The sequence below is a fragment of the Nipponia nippon genome, unplaced genomic scaffold (assembly GCF_047370975.1).
Source record: "Nipponia nippon isolate SJK-2023a ecotype South Korea unplaced genomic scaffold, ASM4737097v1 scaffold_2, whole genome shotgun sequence".
NCBI lineage: Eukaryota > Metazoa > Chordata > Aves > Pelecaniformes > Threskiornithidae > Nipponia > Nipponia nippon.
In genome coordinates this window covers 22,874,031-22,893,950 of record NW_028262336.1, presented here as the reverse complement: position 1 = coordinate 22,893,950, position 19,920 = coordinate 22,874,031, and the positions used below count along the sequence as shown (strand labels likewise).

The 19,920-nt window shown below is 40.5% G+C and overlaps 1 protein-coding gene across 8 annotated transcripts in view; it reads left to right on the top strand.

The window, feature by feature from the left end:
- Positions 1–19,920, top strand: part of NRIP1 (nuclear receptor interacting protein 1) — a 77,240-nt gene that overhangs the window by 30,474 nt on the left and 26,846 nt on the right. For 2 of the 8 annotated variants that reach the window (XM_087758143.1, XM_087758144.1), the window contains exon 3: positions 13,685–13,838. The exons of 5 other annotated variants lie outside the window; for them this stretch is intronic. The gene's annotated coding sequence lies outside the window, so the exon portion shown is untranslated. Of the gene's footprint in view, positions 1–13,684; positions 13,839–15,288; positions 15,382–19,920 lie in introns of those variants that run through there. One more of the 8 variants, XM_087758145.1, reaches the window with a different exon arrangement.

Here is a 19,920-nt window from a genome sequence, read left to right as displayed (position 1 = left end):
GAGATTAATCATTGTAATGTTTTAATAAAATGGATGTACAACCTACTTCTTTAATAAAGGCAAATGGTGTACAGTTATTAAAGACCTAGAAGATGCACTAAAATGATGACATATAATATTAAGACTTACCTCGCATGAACAAAAAGCAAAGTGACTGTTTTTGAAGCTGCTGCTCCATCATTAACTTGGAAATGAATCTTGGTCTTTCTTGAACTCATTTAAACTTTCTGCTTCACTCACCGCTACCCTTAGCATTAAATACTTCTGCAGGACCTATGTATTTAGTTGTATTTTCAATCAGTTGCTTTATGTAACTTTAAAAACCTGTAAGTCATCTTAGAATATCTTCTTTCCTGATGAGAAATCAACCTGGATCCTTTAACCTCTTCATTACAAATGTCTGAGGTCATGTATCACCTTTTTTTTTTTTTTTTGTCTTGTCTTGACATCTGTATCCTTCTTCAGATCAAAAATGAGAGCCAACAATTTTTCTTTTGTTTGCCTGCAACAGCTCTATCCTTCAGATTTTTTTAGCACGGATTATTTAAGATCCACTCCCTCTCTTATCTTCTCCCAGCATAAGTTTTTTCCAGAAACTTATAAAAAAAGAAAAATTTGGTGATGAAAAGCCAAGTTTGGCATGTAAAAATTTGAGCTTCATTGGAGGATTTGCAACTGTGCCTGTCCGTTGCAAAAGTTTTGTTTCGTGAGACGGAACTTGGTGGAAAACTGTAACCCTGCAGTTTGGTTTCTGCTTTTCTCCTTGGCTGTTACAAGAGAAGCGAGTAACCCGGGGGCTCAGCTGTGCTGGTGGCTGCTCTGGAGGGGTGGACCAGCAGAGACCAGGTGTCGCCTCTTACCTGCCAGCCTCGGCGGGAAGCAGCTTCATTGCCCGGCGTAGCTTCTCTCTCAGGGAACAGCTCCTTCCCTTCGCAGGGGAAGAGCAGTGTTCAGCCCCTTACGCTCCCTGGCTCACAGGCATCACACAGGAGAACAGGAGCGTTATGGCCAAAAAGCATCCCTGTTAGAAATAGCTAAAAAACTTCTGCATCTTTCTCTATGTAAAGCCATCATATATACATCAAGCTACGCACTGCCAAGAACTTTTTTTTCTGAAATGAGTTGTGTTTTGAGTGTGCAGTAGAAGATTTGCCTATTCAATGTTCTTGTTTACGTCCACAGAACCTAGTTATGGTGTGTTACATCTGACTAAAGGGGGAAAAATCTTTTATGGGGACATTATCAAGTTCAGGAGGTTGTAAGCCTTACTTGTTAGAACTTTTTAATTGTTTTAAAAAGAATGTGGAAATGTTTTGTGCCGTGTACTTTTTTTTGGCAACAAATTAGGGGGAAATGAAAGGAACAGAGAACAAGTTAGGAGAAAATAAATGCCATGTGCAGCTGGTAGAGGAAAAGAGCTCACCTGCTTCTATCGTATAGTGATAGACCCAGAAACCAGAGTTCAAATCTATGTCCAGGTTTGTACTGTGCTTTTAGTGAACCCATACAGACTGCTGCTTAGAAACTGAAACCCTAACTACTCTGGTGGAGGAGCTCAACTGTGTAAGTACAGAAGAAAACTAGTCAGAGGTTTTGGGCCTTCCCTGACATTTTTCTTGTGGGAGTTGGTAGTGTGGTGTATATAATGCACGTACCATGTAATCAGTGTTTCTTTGTTGGTGAATGACATTGTTACACTTACATGTCATGTTAGTGATTGTAAGAAAGTACGACTTCAGAAGTTGCTAACGTTTAAAGTGAAACAGGAAATAAATCTAATAAAGCAGACAACGGAGAAGTGGAAAGTTGTTTTCTTGATGAGTGGATTAAAGAATGTTCTACATGGTCTTTACCATTGTGAAAGACTAGTAAATCCTGTTTCCATGTGGGTTGGTAAATTTTTATGAATAATTGGTCAAGTTCATATAAGTATACTTCCCCCCCGCCACCCGATACTCAGGTTTCTAGAATGAATTGTGTTCTTGCAGGACATCTGATAGAGTTCATCCTCAAAAAAACATATTGGGAAGGAGTTGGTTTATTTTTTTTTAAATAACAGAATACAATCCAGTAGCTCTGTTCCAAAAGCAGGTATCAATGAGCCTTCATTGTTCTTGAAATGATGCTTTTTCTTATTTGCATTCATTGATTTCACTAGTCTACCTAAGGAATGAGAAGATCTTCGTATTTCCAATGATGGTTGGTTGGTGTCTTGTGAGATTTTCTTTCCTATTTTTTTCCTTGTCCCTCATTGTCATTAATCTGCTTTTGAATTTATGGGCTCAATTTTGCAAGTTTTGTGTTTGTCCCGTCCGTCTGTCATGTCATCCTTGTGTTGTGTCATGTCTGTGTTCCCCCCTTACCCCTGACTAACTAGTGTGGTTAGATTTCTTCTGCTCAGCTTCAGTCACTGTTGTCTTTGGTACTTACAGATCCATATGCTTGCTGTAAGGCTCAGTAAAATAGAGAGGATGATTCCATAGGCAAAATTATTTTTCTGTATTTTTGATTTTGAAACCTCCTGCTGATAAATGGAAAAACTGTGGCTAGAGGCTTACCTGACTGTTATTAGAAATTCTAGCCCTTATACTTCAGTAACATTTTTTAATAAGGCAAAAACTAACTTTAGTGCTGTTACTTGTGTCCGATGACAAAGAAACATCTGTTCGAAGAGCTTACAGTGACCCAGTTTAAATAGTCTGAACTGTGCTAAAACCAATTCTACAGTATCAGGGTGGTTTGTTTTTTCTTTTTCCTCATTTTGAAAGAATCAAAGATAAATGTCTTGCACATTAAGGAGATGAGCTATAATAAAGCATATATGGATAATATGGCAGCAGTCCAAGAGCATTAGTATGCATGCCCTGATCGAGTCGTGGTGGCAGCTAGCAGTCACTCTCAACTTGCAGTTAAATGTTACTCGGGGAGCATGGAGAGCCTTCCTCAGTGACCCGTACCTGTTTTGAAAGGAAGAAACTCACCACAGTTTAAGGCATTCGTTGTCTGGGTTGGTGTGAAACCTGTTGATTTGGAGAACTAGTGCCCAGCCTCTCTAGGGAGCAAAATTTGTTACGGAGTGTTTGGATCGCAGATGACCATGCCTGTAGCCGTGTGGATAACTGCATTAGGATGGAGCATGTATGTGCTGTAACAGAAATGTATGGGTAATATACAGACATGCTGACACAGGACAGGTATGCTAACAGATACGTCTGTTAATTTATGTGAATTTTGTACTGCGTGACAGTTACATAAACACTATCGCTATCGCGTGATAATCTGCGCCCAGTTTTTTGATAGAGGGGAGGCTACAGGTTCTTAGGAAACGCAGCGGTGGGAAATCAGATGTGAGTAATTCCTCTAGCTCTTGCCTGCTTCCTTCCCATATCTAATTAGCCATTGGGGAGGACAGCAAGGAGTGGGCAGCGGGCCAGATAAATTGTTACAGTGGATTGGATCTGGCCAGCAAGCTGCAGCTTGGGCATTCCGGTTTGCATTACGAAAAAAAAAAAAAGAGGTTTTATATGAATTTCTGACCCAGCTTGCCTTGAAAGACACATTAGATGTTGATGGTTGTTATGTTTAAAGACCAGGTTCTTTTTCTGTTCTTGAGTAGAAGGCTTTTGGAAGATCTTTTTAGTTTCTTTTCCATGATTATCTATTTATTCCCTTTGCTTAGGGCGGGAGTAATCTTTACTGCTTCTCTGCATTATTACATGCTTCTTGCAAGTGTTCAGGCTTTTACTTTATTATCCTTTGGAGACTCTTTCACAGAGAAATGAACCTTGATGTCAGGTGGTAGTGAGCATGAATATTCCAGAGCCAGATTGCTTCTGCTGTGGAAAACCTCATACATAAGATGAGAATTAAGGGAAGGAAATTTTCCATGAGGTTCTTTCTACAGACGTTTCTCATCTGTTCTTTATATTCTGGTGGTGAATGCGAGAGATCAGAGGAGAACGCTGCTTCATGAGCATGGGAGATCCTTTGGGTAATGTTGGGATCCACAATGTAGAGCCATCTGTATAGGTGAACTCTATGTACAGTTGTTTGATTTGTTGGTTGTCTTACACTTTTGGGGGGTACTATAATGTTAATTTTGCTCTTGTGAGCAAATAAATTGGGTCCTTTTATTTTTTCAGTGGTGAACACTTCGTCGATTGTTGTTTTGTTTGATGCTTGTTAATACTAACATGCAAAAGATTGCAAGGAGGAAAGGTCTAGGGGTTTGTGTCGGTTCTCTCCCTAATATGGCTGATCTGTTAACCACTGAAAGTTGAAACAACTTGTAGGGTAACATCTGATATTTATGTATACGACTGTTTTATAAAGGATGTAAGTTACATTTGGAGTAGTAACCAAAACATTCCACCTCCTTTATCTTTTTGAAATTAGCGCTCAGTTTGCTTTTTCCCAGTATTGCATGTTCTGCTTATCTGTGGTTTCTCAATAGTAGTTCACTTGTACAGCAGGAAAGATGAAATCATGGAATAATGTTGTTTTTCATTATTTTGGATATTATGTGCATTTCTAATAGCTGAAACCATTTTTGTGATGTTAATGAAAGTTTGGAAAGCTGAAAAAACTAATTTTAAGTTGCTTTTTGGTTTTGTTTGAGGAAAATAATTGTTCTCACGGTATTTTAATTTAGCAAATCTGTGTCTTTATGTAGATTCATGCCTCTTGAAGAATGTGTTTTATGTCTGTGTTTGGCACACAGACATATTGTTAGTCATCCATAAATGAAAATAATAGAAAAGTGACAAAAGGTCTTGTAAATGTTTGGAAATCTTTGGATGTATTTAAAAAATTTGTGAAAGCTTCATGTTTCTGATTCTTTAAATGAATCAGCCTGGGGATGGTGGTGGGGATGGTTATACTTCTGGCAAAATATTAAGAATTAGACAATCTTGAACAGACTCTCTTACACTTTGAGAAACTGGAGGTATGTTTTGTGGTGTATAATAAATACAAACTTAATGTGTCTTCTGAAAAAGCAGAATGATTTTAGTGTGCTCCATATTTTCCTGAGCCAGTAGTTTGGCAAGATCTGCTGTAGTTTAAAAAATTGTTATGAGTACGGAACTGTTGTGAATTCATTTTATTGAGGCGGTGTGTTTGGTTTGAGGGTTTACGTTTACTACAAGATAAATGAGAGGCTTTGTTTCTAAAAGGGTCTCTCTAGTGTTTCTCAGAAAGGGAAGAGAATAGTTCAGGATCATTGCCTAAGAACTTTCTTTCCCTTTTAAATTTTTTTTAAATTATTTTTTATTTAAAGCCATTACTGGTTCTGATGACTCTGTCCATACCTAAGCTTATGGCACTGACTTTGATTAGGAACAGGATAAATCTCACTTGCTTCTACTAAAGTTTCTGTTGACTTCAATGTGGGATTTAATACCACTGCTGAGTTATACAGTAGGAAGTAGTCAAGAGTTCTAAAACTTACAAAGGTATTAGAGATTCATAAACATTTGAATTTCTAAGGTTGAAGAAAGAAAGGGAGCCTAATATGTTGCAAATTTAGATGTATGAAGTAAAGTGGGAATCCCTGGCTTGAGTATAAGGCAAAGCACCTGCAATCCTAAATTAAGAATGTTGTAAAGTGAAATAACAAAATAGTAAGAGAATATGTGTAGTAGATAGATTTCTGACACTCCTGCTAGCTGGAGAAGAAAAAAGGTTTGAGTCGCTCTATGACCGAGGAATTAGTATCGTTGGAGAAAAAACAAAGCATGTTTGGGAGAAGGACATGCAGTTGGCAACTGAGTACCCAAATGCATTCAATAACCAGAAATCACTGCTGACTACTGTTGGCTTCAGCTATTTTATTGGACACATGGCAACGGTATTACAGTGTGATCCTTGCTGGAACTGTACAAGTGTAATTAATTCTTCTGTTAGGCTCATCTGGTTGTCAGCTTCTTACTCTCTTCTTAAAATGGCCTGGGGTACCAGGATAAAGTATGCATGTCTAATATAGATGCACACACATGGAAATAAAGTGCATGTATACAAAAGATGGTTGCCTGCCAGACACTTCCAGTTTTTCAGTTTTCATAACTGGCTGTATTTTCTGTAATCAGTATGCTGCTGCTTGCTTTGTAATGATATCTGAGATTTCCAAAGAAAATAGAAGAGTATTTAAACAACAATATTTGAGGGTGACTGTTGGCAATGAAATGTTTCCGTGGTGATACAGAGACCGATGTATTTGTTTAAAAAAAAAAAAAACTAAACAACAACAAAAAAACCCAAAAAACCCCCACTTTTTTTTTCCCCAGGCTTGTGATATTTCTTTAGCAATCAGGTGCTGACGAAATATTAATAATAGTTAATATAGCACAATCAAAAGTGTAATATAAGTGCTTACTTCCTCCTCCCCCTGCCCCCCCTAATCCCACATCCTTAATTAGAAGGAAGAAGTGATACAGAAGCTTAAGGAGGTTGGTTGGAGTGATGAAAGAGAAGGACTGGGGCATAGGGAATCTTCTTTAACTTTGTAACACATAATATAAACAAATTTGTGGATTTTTTTTTTTATATTGCAAATTATTGTTAAATATAGGTAGCTCCCCACCCCCCCACAGCCCCTTTCAAGTGCAAATGTAGAAAAGGTTGTGTCTGGCAGAGCAGGGGAAGGAGCTCAAGGACTTGATTCTATACTGGATGCCTTCAAAGGCTGAGTGGGAGGTGTAGCTCAGACTTCAAGATTGCAGGAGTTGAAACTGATTTTTACATCATGTTTATACCTTCCAGATATGGGTGGCTGCAGAGATTGAAGGCTAAATTAGAGCCTACAGTAATAAAGGTAGCCAAGGAGAATTATTAAGAGACAACTGATTAAGGGAACTTTAAAGGATGTTTTTCACCATTTAAAGATGTTTCCAGACATCACTTTGCTCTGAAATGCACTTTAAAAAAATTCTCTGCTCTGCAGACAGCCAAAAAGCTGTGCTTGTGAATGTTAAAAATGACCTTGAGCAGAAGAACTCAAAGGTTGTTGGTGGCTTTGTACTGAATAAAATAAACTGGCACAGCAATGAGAAAAACCTGCATTAAGGTTCAGGGCCCTGATTCAGCAAAACACACTTAATCTTAAACATGGATACAGTCCTTATTCTCCTGCAAATGCTCATGTAGTTCCTGATCAGGGCACAAGTTAAATACTAGAATAAACCGTATTCATGGGTGTATGTAATATGAAGCGTTGATAATGTCTTTAGATGGGTGTCTGAGATGTCTGAAGCAGGAAATTACCTCCCCAGAATGAGTAGTGCTCTCTGTGCAAGTAGTCAGACTCACTTTTTTGAGATGTACCTTGTGAAGAGGTGTGCTCAGGTTTGGAAGTTACTGCTTTTGGCAAAACATCTGCAGAAGATTGTTGCTATGAGTATTTGAGAGTTGTTGGGAGACCTAAATTAAATGTTTGGTTTTACTAGCAAGGTGCAGAAGATGCCTAGGTATTAATTGAGATCTCAGTCTACTGAGATCTACTACTTGTAACCATGTGAACACTATTAATAATCTATTAGGACTTCTTTTTTTTCTCTGTGGATATGGAAAGAATCACTGCATTTGATTGCTTCAATCTGCGTTATTCAGTACTTCTTGCCCTTAACTGTTACTCTTAAGCAGTACTTATAATATTAATTTCTTATATGCTAGTATAACTAGTATATTGCATACTGGTATGAGAATGCTAGCTATCTTAAGTACACTTGAAACTAATATGCTAATAAGGCTTCCCTACCTTTGCTTCTTTACATCTAATTTCTGTGACTTTAGTTAAGATGGGTAGAACTCATATAGACAATTAAGTAGATGTACCTAACACTTCATAATAGTATTCATTTTCATTATTCAGCTATGTTTTTCTTTATAACCATTCTAAGATTTAGCTGTGCTAACGTTTTATCTCTTATTTTAGTACTTAGCTAGTATCTGGTGATACATCTCATGAAAGCACACTTATTTTTACTATATTAGTACTACTAATAATTAGTATATTAGTACTATAAAAAACAGTGTATCAAATTTTCCATTTAGTCAAATTACATAAAATAAGTAGCCCCCCCTTATCTAATTTGCACTTAAAAAAAAATAATTGTCATTGCTTTACGCTAGAGCTATCTCATAAACAGGGTAACAGAATGATAATAATGAGAATCATAATTTACAACTCTTGTGTCTAGAAAATTCTCACGTGGGGTGCTGGACCAAGGGCTGCTTTGGATGCTGCTGGGAAGTTAGGTCAGCAACGCTGGGTGACATGGTCTCAGGGCAATTTTTCAACTGTTCCTTGTTAATACCGGTACTGATGGGTGTTTGTTCCCAAGAGAATGTTTTTGTCAATAGTATCTTTGCTTTAGCAGATACGGTTTCATTTAATAATGGCGTCCAGGTAGGAAGAGAATACATTATGTTAAATTCCACCACCTTTATCCCTTTTTTATTTTGCTGCGCAGAGGTACACTGCGTACGAAATAACTGCCTTATGCTCAAAGAATTAACATTGTAGAGTCAGAATCAGCAGTTAGAAAATGGCAGAATTAAGGTTGCGTGGACAACCTGTATTTGGATGTGTTGTAAAGTGCTCGTCCTGTCCATTATAGGGCCCGCACGTGCCTGTGCAGGCACGCCTATGTAGGGAGCCAAGTGGATAGAGAACAGCCTGCCTCTCTGCACTTGCCATCCGTGAGAAATTGTAGCCACAAAGACCACTTTTATCAGATGGTTAGAAATGAATGGCTGTCATGCTTCACAGATGTTACAGTGTCACGATGGCTAGTTTGGGTGTATGGGCATGCAGGTGCTGCGTAACCACACTCTCTGCTTCTGTCTGATGTTCTCAGGACAGCCTGACTTGGAAAGTTTTTGCTGGACTGCTGTGGCCCTGGAAGAAAGCTGCTAATTTGTATTTTGGGGTTTTGGCTTCTACTTTTGGCAGGGCCACACAATGTGTCCCATACTTGGCAGCAATGACTACCTGGCTTGAAAGCTTTCGTTGCATCTTTAAATCACCCTGCTCAGCTGGAACATTGCAACACCAGTTCCTTGTTTTTGTTTTGGGGGTTTTCACAACACTTGATGTTTGGAAAACCCATAATATATTTTTGTCTTGTTACATCTTGGAGAAACTGAAAAAAACACGGATGTTGCGTGCTCAGCTGTGCATACCGTGAAAATACTTCTTGGTATTTTCTGCTAGGCTAACATGTAACATGTGAACTACTTAAACTGTTCTCTCCTAATCCCTTTTTCTGGTAACTCTGGGGAAGACTGGAAGGTTTTCTAGGAAACACGGTGTAGGGCCCAGCACTGCAGTAATTGTGTAATAGGCTAAGTGACCAGATTTTTTTTGTTGTTTTTTTTAAACCACAGTTGGCTGCCTCTATGGCGCCCTGTCATTCAAAGGCCACAAAAAGGACACATTTGTGCAGAAAGATCAATGAACCACATGCGTGGATCTGCTCAGCCTCCATTTGCCAGAGGCCCCGCGGTGGTGGTGAAGGCAGCTGAGGTTGCCTGCCACCTCCAGCCTCCCGCTGCCCTAGGGCTGGGGAGCAGAGGCAGGCTGGGTCTGTAGGGCAGAGAAAGCCTTGAGACCGTTCTGAGTAATCCCAGGGGTGGTTCTGACATCCAGGCACTGCGGGAACGCCGTGGCCCTCTGTCCAAGCATAACAAATGCCTTGGAAACCTTGGTAGGCCTGTGGAAAAGCCTCTGTGTGGTGTGGGTTCCTCCTCTGCTGATACAGAAGGCACTGTCACTGATATTACTGAAAACTAACCCTTAAAATTGTTAAAGCCTTCTAACAAGGAGGGTATTTTGTGAGAAGAGCCGCAGTTCTCAGGAGTGAAGGAGTGAATCTTATTTTAGTGGGAGGTGGAGGGTAGTGTTATAACAGTTGTGACATAACTGCCAAAGCTGTGTCCTTCTTCAGTAAACTTAAATGTGTTTTGTTCCTGTCTAATAGACTATAGTACTTAAAAAAAATGACTGTACAAAACCAGCCTAAATAAATGAAGCCCTCGGTGCTCAACCAGAGAAGAATCACAACACCCTCTGCTGGTACGAGTGGCTCCTTCTTCCTCTTCTCCTCAAGGACTTGCCTGGCAGATATCCTGGAAATAGTAAAAGGCAGTTCTGAAGTGCGATGCTGGCTCCTCTCGATTAAGCTGAGGTTATTTTAACCCATTTGTATTTATTTTTTCCTGCAGAAATTTGATAGTTTAATCTGACCGATAACACCACCACTGAAACAGATGAGAAGGTGGTGGTGATGGTTTTTCTCTGCTTTCAGATGTGGGAATCCATGTTACTTTCTAACTAAGCGTACACAAGGCTACTCCTAGTTGGCAAACTCTTCCTTACTGAAGTTGGAATTGGAGGTTCTGAGTGCATGTATTTTTCTGAAGAAAGTGTCCATCCCTTCGATGTGGTGATAGTTGCATTTGAATAACACTGCCAAATCCATTGGGTAAGCTTGTGGTTTCACAGGGTAACCATGTGTTCCTAGGGCCTTTCCTAGAGGTTAGCTCTGAAGTTTTTAGAAAGCTTCTGTGTCAGATGATGAGCAGTCAAGAGCAGGCAGGCTGGGCGATTAATTTATTTATTTTTCATTCCCCAGTGCGTACAGTCATGCTCTCAAACTCTTGGTAGGCCTGTCGCGTATTAATATCCTCCCCTCTGCTTCCTTCTTGGCTCAGGATGACTGAGAAGGAAATAAGAGTTTAAGACGAGGAGTGGATGCTTTTTAATTTCTTCTCGTAAAACATGTCTGATGCCTGCCAAAGCAACCCTCTGCATGTTCCTGACCCTCCTCCTCCTCCTCTTACCTTCCTCGCCTAAACACACACCATATGGTGGTAGGTGCTGCCAGTTGCACTCTGGAAAAAAAAAATCTTCACCCACAGTATTTGCGGAGGGGCTGGGAGCGTGAGGCGCGGAGCACCCCTCTCTCCCGCCCGCAGCCGGAGGAGCGAGCCTGCGGTCAGGGCATGTCCCTGCAGTGCTCTCCGCCAAGGCGTAGCACCGGTTGGAAAAACGACAGGTTAAGTTTGGGGGAAGGAGAGGGACGGGGATGCCCGTGTGGGGAGCCGGCTGAATGTTGGGTGTTAGTAACGGCGGCGTTGCTAGTAAATGGTTGCTTACATAATTCCGTTATGAAAGAACGCTGCTGGTGGAACCGCGCTCCTCTCCGCGGCTGGTGACAGCGTCCCCTCGCACGCCTGTGATGCGCCGCCTCCTGCGCGGGAAGGGTTAAGAGGAGACAACATCCTGTCAAAGACCTTGTTTTTAATTTTGCCTCACACACTGGCACAGATCCGGCTAAGAGCAGCCCAGATTAGTTCGGAAAACCTTTGAAGAGATTTAAGATGTCCTTCAGCCAGTTTGAAGGTTTTTGTCTTGCAAATCCAGTACAAGGGCGCCTGCAGGCATCTCGACCCTTGCTGTGCTGCTGATGCAGCTCAAGGTCACGCTAACCCGCCCTGTGACATTCAACAACACACACACAAAAATCATGCGGTGAAACTGCTTCAGCATTCAGCCAACCAACAACTTCCTCAGTTCCTCACTAAAGGAAGAAGTGTATATTTTTTTTTTCTTTTTGTCGTCTTTTTAATTTTTTTTTTTTTGGCTTCGTAGATTTTTGCTGCAGGAAATAATCCAGGATTTCTGGTGTGTGTGATGACAAGGTCATTTCTTAATTAGAACACATGTAAAGAACAAAGCTAAATGGCTTCAAAACAGCTTTGTAGTTGATGGAGAGGATTTAAATTATTTAAAGAGATAGTCACCCAAGTATGATGGAAACTGAATTCTAAACACATTAACTCTTTCAGTACTCTACGGTTTCCATATGTTACTCAAAAGAAAATGTCAAACTTGATGAGCACTACTGCAACTGCTGTTAAATGAACATTTTTACATCTATTTATAGTTAGGGTTGTATTATGCTTTCTCTTATCAGAGTTATGAAAGCAGGATTTTTTTCTTTTTAAACAGTGAAATATTCCACGCTGGCTAGAGATCAAGAGATAGCCATAGGAAATTGCTTCTTGGAGATCAGTGACTTAATTTCTTCGACATTTCATATTTTGGTGAATGTATTAGCATAAATATACGTGTGTGTGAGTACATGTATGAATTACAGTGCAAATATACAGGTATTATTTCAGAACTGCTGCTGGGAGAAATCTGGACTACTGTCCTCAGTACTCAATGTGGTTACGAGGCATAAGAATATAAAGAAGGTGGATTTGAGATTAGGGAATGGGGAATGAAAGGAGAGAATTGACAAGATAAATGGCAACTTCACTTAGTTTGAAATGACTGTGAGCTGGCTGGAAAGAGGAAGTGGCATCTTGGAATTTGAATTTTGTTCCTCAGATTCGTTTGTTTCTTTTGACTCAAAGCACCTAAATGTAAAGGCATTGGTACAGCTGTCTTAGCCATAGTTTGAGGTGGTTGTATGTTAATTATCCATCCTTTTAATCTTATCCTCCTATTTTTTTGGTTGGTTGGTTGGTTTTTTTCTTGTTCTGTTTTCTAGACTTCTTGTTCTGTAAATGCCTGGGGTCTGGTAAGGTGGGCACCCCTCTGGGGTTGCCTTGGGAGTGCACAGCCCCAGGCGCCCGCTGGCAGTGCCTGCCCCATAGCTGGGCTCCTCCCGCCCCAGGGGCTGTGACCCCAGCGCCCGCCGCACCGCGGGAGAAGCCGGATTTACCGTGGGCTGTAGGACCTGCCTTTTGGTACCAGCACGCAGTAACTTTCCAGGGTGGCTGCTTAAGAAAATAGCGAGGGCAAAAAAAAAGTAATTTGGAAATTGTTCACCAAGGGAACAAAAGGCCAAAAAAAGTGTTGAACAGAAACTTTGCTGGCAAACTTAGGGCTATACATATGCTCAGAGATGTCACTGCATGGTGCATCGGAGGACTGAAATGTGGAGAAATAAGTCTTCCCCCTGTAGTCAAAAGTCTAGCACTTAACTCAGATTTAAGTGTTTCAAGTGTAAAAGATGTAAAATTTACTGAGAGTTTATCACTTGTTGTTGTTCTGGGGTTTGTTTTGGGTTGTGGTGTTTTGTTTTTTTTTTTTTCCGAGGGTAAATCTTGTTCAGCTGGAACACGAGGGGCAGCAAATGTCAAATGTCGGGCTGAAATGGAGTATGCTTACTAGAGGGAGGCTGTGCTGGCTCTGAGGACCTCCTTGTGAGAAAGGAGGAAACTGCATTTGCCAGGATAAAGAGGGAGGATCAGGTGCTACAACTTCTTTCCTCTTTGCATTGCTTTTTTTCCTTTCCCGGTGCTATCTGGCTTGGACAAGGCTTGTGGGAAGAAAACGATGGAGGAAAACAGGCTCCACGCAAGAAAGATGGATAGGACAAAACTGATGTGCTCTGTGAAACCTGTACGTTCCTGCCCTTGCCTGGGGTGTGCTGTGCCCTTAATATTATGGGAGACCTAAGCTCACCTGCTAGTAATTTCTAATTTACTGTCCTAATTCATCGATTTGTTATCACTAATTGTACTTCATTTACTTCTGTGTAGTTTCCAGTACCTAAAGGGTTGAAAGGTTGCTGTAATTGGCACCCGCAGCTGCTCTTTCTTTTGACAGGGGATAATTTTGCAGCCTATGCTTTGTGTGACAGCTGCCTAATTGGGCATTCTCCCCTTGTAGCAAGCCTGCCTCCTCCAGCCTCCCTGCTGACAAATGGTGCTGGATTATAGATGAGGACACGCTGACCCGTTCGACCTTGCTGAGACAGCGGGGAGGGGCCTCCTGCTACTTGAGGGAAGCTTTGGGTCATTTAAAGGACAAGGTCATGAGCCAGGTGGGGAAATGACATGATATCACATGACAATAGCCCGATGACACGGTCAGTATGTCAAGGACAAACTCATCAGTATTGATTAACGCTGCTTTTTCCTGGTCTCCCTGCGAAGCCACTGATACTTCAAAAATATTTTGCTAATTTATTCTAGGTTAAGTGCCAAATGTTATTTTGGGGGTTATTTTTGGGAGTATTTGTGCAGTGTTTTCTTCCCAGTACGGATCACATGCAAAAGCAGTGTTGTTAAACCCCCGCCGATGGTAATTTATAGGGTTCATCTCGATGTTTTTGGTAAAATATACATCTGCGTGTACTGTAGGGAAAATGCCAGGAAGGATGCGTGACGGGGCAGAACTTCAGGAGGGGGAAAAACCCCTGCTTCTGAATTTCAGCATTTCACTTTTCACTCCTACTCGAAATGCACGTGTATGAACCTTTAGGAAAACGCATGTATCCACATATGTATGGCTGACTGGAATGTGGGAGAAGTGTTTAAATAAAAAGAGGAAAAGAGAAGAGTTAAATATAAATTGAACATGTAAAGAAAAAGTCTTATATTAGCTCAAGGGTGATACTGTTAAGATAATGCCTTGCCTGTTTTAAAACCTAATACAGTATCCAGCTATGCCAGGCATTAAAAACCTGCTAAGTGGGTTTTCGAAAATGTTGTGAATACAAGTGACAATATTTTGAGAGCATCTTCATGTTGCATTTCTATGCTAATAAACTTCAAGGTAAATGAACAGCTTGTTTGACATTTGCTATGTTAGACAATAATAAAATGCTTTCTTCTGGAGTAATTAGACTTGATAGATTGATTATGTTAAGAGCTAAAGAGAAATACCATCAAAAAGAAAACTCTCGCAAAGGGAGTTATTGCCTGTTTTTGAACTTTAACGGTATCGTTCTGTTTTAGCCCGTGCCTAATGGTGTGTGTCACACACGTGCATGTGTGCAGATGCATGCACACACACACACGCGTGCACACACGCGTGCACACATGTCCAGACGCACGCAGCATGCACCGAGTTTCTGAAACAGCCTGTTAAGCCGGGAGAGGAGTGTTCACCTAGGAGCACACTTCCCATTCCTGTGAGATCTGATTTGCTGTTGGAAGCTGCTGTGTCTGAACCTCGTCAGTTCACCGGGATGTAATTTTACTCCCCTGAGGTAAAAAGCCGTCAGTGGTAAAGTGTGATAAATTAGTTCACTCAAGTAGATGCGCGTGCGTGCATGTGTGTGTATGTGTTTAATTCTGACCTTGCTGTGCATGTGTTTAGCTGCTCTCGGTGCCCGAGTCAAGCCTGGTGGAGGTTTAATCCTGTGCCCTTGTACACGTATGCTTGATTAGTAGTTGTGGTTATCTCAGCAGAAGACATTCCGCCCTCCTCCTTGTATTGGTCGGGACCCGGGCATTGGGGAGTCAAGTCAAAGGAGAAAGAAAAGAGATTTTGCATTAGTATGCTATGAAAGCCTTACTGTCTGCAGAACAAATTGATTGCTACAGTGTACCTGTGCTTGGCACCACTGCTGTGAAGGAAAGGTATGGTTGTAATCTGTTTTATTGTATTACATATTGTGACACTCCAGGAATGTTTAACATTCGGCTCTTCTATGGCACATGCTGGAAGTCTAAGTAAAGAAAAATATGTGAATGAATGAAAAGTATGCGAGGCTGTCGTTATCGGCAGCTTTGTTTACTACAACGAAGTAAGTAGCCCCTGCTAATGAGACAAATTTATTGTGTGTGCCAATGGCAACGTAAGGAGATGGATAACTGAATTCTCTGTATTATACTGTTACTCACATCTGTGTCAGTAGTTGCTACGTACCTACACGGATAAAACGCTAATTAACCTTTTAAGGGGGTTTTGGTTTAGCTTTTAAATGTGAAATGTACTTGAACATGGATGTGTGTGCCTCTAAATGAAAATGTGGGGGATTTTCCTAGTTTTTAATCAGCTGCATTGGTCCTACATGGGGCGGGGGGGGTGTGGGGTGTGTATGTGAGGGGAGGTATAAAAATACAAAAATCTTAGATGTGCTGCTGTGATAAACATAACAAGAACAAAGCTGAGGAAAGTCTCACAGGATTTGAGCCTTCATCTCTCTCTCCCTCCTTCCCCCCCCAATAAAGTGTAATCATGCACCCATCTTTTTATGAGAAAGCTAGTGCTCTTCGTTTCCTTAACTCAGTTGCAGACTTTACACAGTTGATTCTCTGGTTTTACGGATGCTCAGCTGATGTCAGTTGTGTGTTTGATGGGAAGTATGAAGCACTCCATTAATAAAATTCAGGCTGTTTTCACCGAGAGCTGTGCTTAGGGCTTCATTCTTGGCATCACTGAAGTTGTGTTGGTGATTATGTGGATGTTTGCTTGCGGTCACTGCAAAGCATCTGAAGTATCTGCTCTTGTCATGCAGACTTTCCTGACTAATTAAGTTTAGGACAGGTGGCAGACTCGTCCTGGGCATTTAAATCTGCATGTAAACCTAATCTAATAACTTGATGAGAAAATGAAAATCCATCTTTCCTGGTACATTATCACCATGCACAAGCCACGGAGGTATTTGCGAAATCCTCTCTCTACTCTTTGTCCTGGCAGGTGACAAGTAAATGAGTTGCTTTAAGGAAATGAGGGACTTGGAAAACGCTGCATGCTGAAGAGCAGTCATGCACTATAATAGTTACTTCCATCATATGGCCTTGCCGACTTAAGATTAACACTTTATAGATGTGCAGTATATTTATATGAGTGTATCCTTGAGCTTACATTTTACACCTTGCGAAGAGTGTGAATGCAGCCTTATGCGTGCAAGTCGTTGATCTTTGAGATCCTTTGACAGCTAAGAAAATTTCGAAGAACGCCGGATAGGGAGGCTCTGTGATTTGATTGTTTGTACTCAAATAATGACAACTTTAATTACAACTAATTAGTCAAAACTTATTAATTCAAAGCAAATATTTTGTGAGTGAGCTTCTTCCCCCAGGATTTTTTTTCGAAATATTAACACGTCTTGTAACGGTAACAAAAGTCGGTAAAAAAAATAGTTGCACAATTTACACAGCAAGTCACAAGATCGAGGGACTTGACCATATCTAACAAGATTTTGGAAGTTAATTGCAGTAATACTGCAGAAATGGTTAAATCTTGTCTTAAATTCTGTATTGACTTTTTGTGGATTTTAACCAGTTAGTGACAGGCATTTGAGTTCTGAAGAAGGTGTGAGATAAATACAGGGCAATACTGCATTTCAATGCAATTAACTTTTGTTCATAAATAATTCAACCTATGACTTTAAATAAATGATTGGAGGAAAAGAAAATGACATGTGATTAAATCCAAGTCCTTGAAAACATTTTACTAGTCAAGATTGCTGTGACTGCTTTGAGACTTCTTATAATTCCTCTTTTGAGTAGAGCCAGTTCTGGGAGTTGTGGGGTTTTTGGTTTGGTTTGGGGTTTTTTGTCAATTATTAGTGAATTGACAGAGATATGAGGTAGATTCTTTAGATCACAGTTAAAAGAGGACTGGTGAGTGTGTGGTTTTGATATCTCCATTTTCCTAGTGCCATGGAATATATCAGCTTGGATAGCACGTGATTTTCCTGGTTTTCTTTTTTTTTAAATGGAAAGTAGAAGGATGTTTGCAGAATTAAAACTTTTTGCTGCTAACTTTACTGTATGAGCATCCCTGATAACACTAAAATCTTGATGAGAATTTTGGAATACAACTCAGTCTGGAGTGGACTGCTGTGTTTGGAGGGAAAAAAAATAAACAAAAATACAAACAAAAAATTAATCAGATTTGAAAAACATTCTTACTGTACATCGGAGGCACGCAGTTGATTCCAGCATTGGTTAACTGCATAACACCGTGTTTCCTCTGGAAATATTTAATCAAGTTTTTAAGTAAGAGTTGGCGCTTGAGCGTATCATCAAGTTGGGCGGGTTTTAGAGGTGAATTCCAGTTTGGGTATGTTTTTGAAAGGTAGCTGTGCCCTGCTTGAGATTGTGAAATGCCTGTTTCCCATCTCCACCCCCTTTCCTTCTGTTATCGTGCTTTACCATAGTAAAGAAAAGAGGAAGTTGAGGTGTTGCGTAACTTCTCTAAGTAAATAGATTTTCTGTGCAGATACTGAAGGCAGCCGTAACTCAACCAGTGCTGTAGCTACCAGATTCCTGCTAATGCTAAAGGCAGTTGTGTAATTAATGGCCTTGTGTACTGAACTGAGACGGCTGCGAAACCTCTGGAGGGAATTATTTTGTCTATTGTGTTGGTTAACTTTCCCTGAAAATTAAAAGTGTTGCTGATACTCCATTGGGGTAACGGGGGAGCGTTTTACAAGGCCTAATGAAATATGCTCTGGCATCTTTTTCCTGACCACCAGACAAAGCATCTGCAGCAGCAGAATTGGATTGAATGATTGAAATGGAGTTGTTAATAAAAATGTGATCAGTCTTACTTGAGGGGGCGAGTGATAAAATAAGAAAGTGGAAAGCTGCACTTAGAAGTTTTTGTGTGTTTTTAAGATGTTCTCGTTGCAAAAATCGTGGAAAGAATTGGGACCTGGTTTTGGTACTAGCACAATTGCCTATTGCAATCGTGGTAAATGATCTAGAGTAGACAAGATTAATAATCTTCTTTGTCTAATCTGTTCTCCTGAAGCCATTTCAAAAACCTGGGGCTTGTTAAAAGTTCCAAACACCTTTTTTTCTTTGTTTGGATCTTTGCTTCTGCAGCATGAACCATAGGTGGCACTGATTATTAGCAGTTACAAGGTTTGGGATACTGCCCCTCTTCCTGGACTTACGTGTTTTGTAGAGCCAATGGTAGCCACTTGATCTATTTTCTCTCACTCTGGTAAAGAGTACGTGTGGCAGGTATTTGCAAGTCTACAAATGAATGCGTATAGGAACTAAGTTATTTAGTGAGTTTGGTCAATTTGGAAACTTCCAGCTTCTGAAGCAGGAATTTGAGTTTGTGAAAACTCATCAGGAAAAATTTTATTATTAAAGGATGAATATTCTTCCTATGCTTTTTGGCTCTGTTTAAATGGGAGACAAAGTCATTTCTGCAGGCTTAATTCTAGTTACTGGTGTGACTTGCAGAGGATGCGCAGTCAGGTGTAATTTAGGGTTCCAGAGCCGGGGCACCCCGGAGCAGTTCAGCACACACAAAAAAGGCGCCTGTCCGCATTCACCTACTACTGCAGCTTCAGTCACCTTTCTTTCATAGCTCTGCTGCTAGCATGGACTGCTGGAGTTTTGTTTATACACTGCTGTACGTATGGATGAACGCACACCCTGTTTTCTAGTCCATTCCAGCAATCCAATGCTGTGAATGTACTGCAGCTGAATTAGGCTGGTAAAAAGCAGGTTTTGACAGCTTTCTAAAGCAAGGAAATAAAAATGGACCTGTTTGAGAAGAAAGTGCTTAGATATGTGAATATGCATTTATACATACTTTCACATATACATGTGAAAGATCCTTGCTTCAGGATAAAAAGGACTTTGTTGTTCTTGGTTAGGAAAGAGACTGAAAGTGGATCAGAAGAACCACTACTGCAAAACTATTTGCTGCTGCTGTGCAGTGGTCTTTCCAGCTCCAGTCAACTCAGCAGTGCTTGCCCAGCCCATTAGGACTGTTGCAACATGTGAGATCTCTGAGAAACAGGAAAAGTTTGTGGAATTCTGTTTTTGATCCTAATGCCATCATTCATCTTTTCAGTTCAGTACTGATGCAGTTGTTTTCTTGGGGAGAACGTCATTTCAGCAGGTATAGTGGAAAACTGGTATTGACTGTACTTGACTGACACGCATCTCCCCCTAAGGGTGATGGCAGTGCTGGTAATTTTTCTTATTTTGGAAGATAAAGGCATTTACTCTGGTGTGCGAGTTCTGTTCCTTTAGTAGTCCCCAGTGTTTCCTCAAGTTTAGTGTACTCAATTGTTTTGTTTTACCAGTAGAAAAAAAACCCAAAACCTACAAACTGTAGAGACAGAATGTCTTGTAATTAAAGGGCCAAACTGAGATTTAGAAAATCTTTCTTCCTTTGCTATGGATATGGACTTCGTGTGA